Below are 4721 nucleotides of genomic sequence, written 5' to 3'. Positions count from 1 at the left end.
CGGGGACCGGTAGCCTTGCGCCCCGGGCCGCTCGTCGGGGCACCCGCGTGCTCGCCCTACCCCGGGACTCGGAACCCAGTGATGCCCTTTTCCACTGCCCGCCCGGCTTCGCTTCCCTCCAGCTGGGCCCACTTGGCTCCCTGGTTCTGGCTGCGACCCCAGTTTATGAGTGCCCACCCGAGGGGGTGGGAAAAGTTGATCCTTCGCAAGTGAGGGGAAGGTGCGATTCATTTTCCCAGACAACCAATGGAATACCTCTCGTCTCTCTTCCCTCCCACCCGCTGGAGGCAGAAGTTAGGATCGCGCCTTCAGTTTTGGCCTGTGTGCACACGCGAGTGTGAAAGGGCGGCAGCGGTGGAGAGGACGCGGAAGGGAGACCTGTAATCCCCCTCCTGGTGTCTCTGAGCCTCAGCCGCTCCCTCCGAGAGCTCCGAAGCACGAGTGTGAGGCGCTGTGTATCCGTTCAAACAAGAATGGCAGCTCTGAGCTTCACCTCTTCGCCCTCCACGAAGAATCCATCATTCTGATTAGTCAGCCCCCCACCCCCGCCACAGGAGCCTGGCGAGAGTGTTTGAGTAGAAGAGGAAGAGTCATGAATCCAACATATTCATCCTGACTGCCACCCACTCCCCCGCCCCCCAGGTGCCACCTTAGGAACGGAGTTGCAAGAGCCAAGGTCTCGGCCCTTCAAGACTTGCTGGGACATAAAGCGAAGATAAATGCTGGAGCATCCCTAACAGCAGGAGAGACACACCGGGTCTTTCCGTAGGAAGAGTGAGAAAGGGCGTTGTGGCCTCAAGAAAGGGGCCGGGCAGGCCTTCCAAGTGGGGCAAAGGGAATGTGCAGCTGAGTGAGGCCAGGGAAGGCTGAGGGGCATATAAGGAGGCTGCTAGTGGCAGCGCTAGGGGCCCTGTGGACCACCTTGGCCTCTGCCATTCCTGGATGAAGTCTTGGAGCTACAAACAAGTTCTACGGAACCCTTCCTCAACCACTTCAGCAAGAACACTGCTCAGCTCCTCCTGAAATTCCCCTGTGCTGAAAGGAGCCAGTTAACTCCCTGCTTAAAGCCCAGGGGCGGGGGGTGGGCTTTAAAGGTTCATTGATTTAATTCCTAGCCCTTCCCTTACCTATATGACTTCTGCCAAGTTATTGAAACTCTGTGATCATAGTCTTTTTTTAGGTGCAAGAGAAATCTACTTTATCCTAGAGTCCTTGTCAAGATTAAATGAGACAATAAACGTTGCGGGGCCCCAAAGGAGACAGATGATGCAGTGAAGGGGTCCTGACACCCCTCCAGGTCTTGAATGAGTGTGACACCCTTAGTCCTGGCCCCCAGGCTCATCTCTTTAAATGTGTGCCATGGTCCCCAGGACTGTATGTCAAGGACCAATGCAAAGCACATTCTGAAGCAATAGAGCATGAGGCTAGGAGCCCAGATGGTTTGACCTTGTGATATTGACCCAGGTCCTTAACGTCTCTGAGCCTCAGTTTCCCCATCTATACATTGATGGTAATCATATACGCTACTTCCTGGAATTGTTGGTGGATAAAGCTCACTCTATATGGAGGATCTTCTCATATGCCTAGGTGGACTCTGTGAGGAGGACTCTGTGAGCAGTGATTAATATTTATTATTAACCCTACTATTATTGACCTGTCTTGTGTACCACTCAAAGAGGTGGACCAGAAGGAACCTGGTATATAATCTGGGTCTGTGGATAGACTCCATGGGGACAGGGAGAACCCTTCCATCAGAAGTTAAAACTGATATACATAATGATAAAAGCATATTAGAGAGTCTATATATGAGCGGCTTCACTTTCACTTTTCACTTTCATGCATTGGAGAAGGAAATGGCAACCCACTCCAGTGTTCTTGCCTGGAGAATCCCAGGGACAGGGGAGATGGTGGGCTGCTGTCTATGGGGTCGCACAGAGTCGGATATGACTGAAGCGACTTAGCAGCAGCAGCAGCAGCAGCAGAGGGTCCATATTGGGGTAGGGGATTAAAAAAAAAAGGTTATTATAGTATTATATGAAACCATGTGTGTGAAACTTTTGAAAATTGCAAAGCACCATAGAATTTAAAGAATCATTCAATATAAAGTAAAATTTTAAAATGATAATTTTTTAAAATAAAAGCACACTGGAGAGAAAATATACCAGTAGAAATTGAAACAGGTGTGATCCTTTAAAAATGTATAGGTCTCAATTCATTTTGTTTCTTTAGGAATACATATATGTAGCTGTTTCTATAATGTTAGAGTATTAAAAAATAGCTTCCTTCATTCAGACAATAATTGTCAAATTACCATGTTTTAGTTATGAGATAATCTTATCAAAGGAAAAAAAGCACCTATAGAATTAATCAAAGTCTACTTATTCAGAATTTCCTATAATAATGGAGTCAGGCACTTCTGTTCTGGCAGAGCCTGGATGGCATTTTAAAGGAGAGTGAGTTTTATGGAGGAAAAGGATAGGGGAGGTGATAAGATATGATTAATAGTTTTGTTTTACACTAGCTATGTGAGTCTTCACAAATTCTTAACCTCTCTGAGTTTCAGTTTGTCATCTGTGGAGCGTACCTACTTTTCGAATGATGGTGCCAGAATATAGTGAAATTAAATTAAATGATGTATGTAAGTAGTTATTATAATGGTGGCATTTTTTCTTTAAGAAAAATCTGTTAAATAGCAATGAAATGAGCATCCTTTTTCCTCCAGCAGTTGAGTAGCAGTAAGTATATTGTTAAATAACAGGAAAAGATTTTTGTTAAAAAGAAAACCTGAAATTCTATTTATCTTTCTGTAACGTGAAACTCATACAGAACACATGGTTTTGCCTGAAAAGGATCATGGACTTGAGGAAAAAGACCAAAGACTTTGATAAAACTTCTGCAATAAGGGCCCTGCTGCTTTGGTTTCTTTTCCTCAGTTTTTTATCATCTCCAGCTTCTGCTTCTTCCATTTTTGAAAACCAAAAGTTTCCAGCCTGGGCCAAGGTCCTCAATCCTTTTTCTTAGGGCTCACTCCTTGAGTTTGGCTCTTTCTAATCACCAACTGCTAGTTCCCACTTTATTTCTGGAAGTGAAGAACCAGGATGCAGAAATGGGGCAGGGCGGGGAGCTCGTGCAGAACCAAGACTGTCCAGCTGGCAGGGACCCAGAAGGAGGCCCCTCAGGGTGCACTGTGTCCTCTCCAGAGTCTCCGTGTGTGCTCAGTCGATTGATCGTGTCCGACTCTGTGCAACACTATTGCCTGTAGCCCACAAGGCTCCTCTGTCCAAGGGATTCCCAGGCAAGAATGCTGGAGTGGGTTGCCAGGCCCTCCTACAGGAGATCTTCCTGATGCAGGGATTGAACCCGCATCTCTTATGTCTCCTGCATTGGCAGGCGGGTTCTTTACCACTAATGCCACCTGCAAAGGGAGACTCCGTGATTCCTGGCTTTGAAACCTGAGAAGTTCAGTAGTTCTGCTGATCATTCACAACTCTGACTCTGAGTTTTGAATCAAGGATGTGAACTAAGTGACAACCAAATCCTTCTCGCTTTATGATATTTCTTTCACCTTATTCCCTTTGGTATTGTAAGGAGAAAATGCTTAGATTATAAAAAACAGTGACTTTCAATCAATATTGTTTGGTTAGAAGCAACTGAAAAACAAATTGAGTCTGATGTAATGATTTGGATGATAGATTCACTCAAAAACTTTCTGGTGAAAAGGTTTTAAAAAAATGTTTTGTGTGAATATTCTGTATAAGCAAAAAAAAGTAGATATTGATGTGACCAGAACAGACCAGAATAAAGAACACCAGAGGGCTGAATGTCACACATTCTGCCTACCCCACCCGACTGTGGATTGTTTAGTAGTAGGGTTGAAGCTCTACTTCTGGAGGTATCACACCTTCTGTTGGGATGTGTTTATTCATTTATTCAAAGAGCATGTATCTATCAAGTGCCTACCATTGTGGGTGACATAATTTGTGAGACAGGGAGTCCCAATAAAACATCAGATGTGATCTTATCCCTAAAGGGCCTCCTGCTGCTAATCCAGACAAGCAGAAATAATCACATTTCAATGTGAAACGTTGTGGTGGTAAATTCAAACACAAACCCTGTAGACACACAGAGGGTGAAGCTGCTCAGTGGTACTTGAGCTGGTGGAGGAAATGCTGAGCTTCTCTCCCTGTGGGGGCTTCAGAAGAGCTTTCTCAAAAAACTCAATTAGCCAAAAACTGATATGTTGTTGTTCAATCGCTAAGTCATGTCTGACTCTTCGTGACCCCATGGACTGCTCCCCTGTCCTTCACTATCTCCTGGAGTTTGCTCAAACTCATGTCCATTGAGTCGGTGATGCCATCCAACCATCTCATCCTCTGCTGCCCCCTTCTCCTTTTACCCTCAATCTTTCCCAGCATCAGGGTCTTTTCCAGGAAGTCGGCTACTTGCACCTGGTGGCCAAAGACTAATAGTCATATTCAAAAAACAGACCTGTTGAGCCTAACTCTCCGGAGGACATGGCTAGAACATTGTTTCCCATCTAACAATGCAATGCAGACACTCAAGTTCAGACAGAGTGGCTTGCCTGGGGTTGAAGATTAATGATCAGACTCTGGAGCCAATCTACTTGAGTTTGGGAGTTTGGCAAACTCCTAGGCTTCCCCATGCCTCAGTTTCCTCTTCTGTAAAGTGGGAATACACCAATACCACCAACTGCTGCTGCT

The sequence above is a fragment of the Bison bison genome, unplaced genomic scaffold, assembly GCF_000754665.1.
Source record: "Bison bison bison isolate TAMUID 2011002044 unplaced genomic scaffold, Bison_UMD1.0 scf7180017864522, whole genome shotgun sequence".
Taxonomy (NCBI): Eukaryota; Metazoa; Chordata; class Mammalia; order Artiodactyla; family Bovidae; genus Bison; species Bison bison.
Note: the sequence above shows the minus strand (reverse complement) of the source record.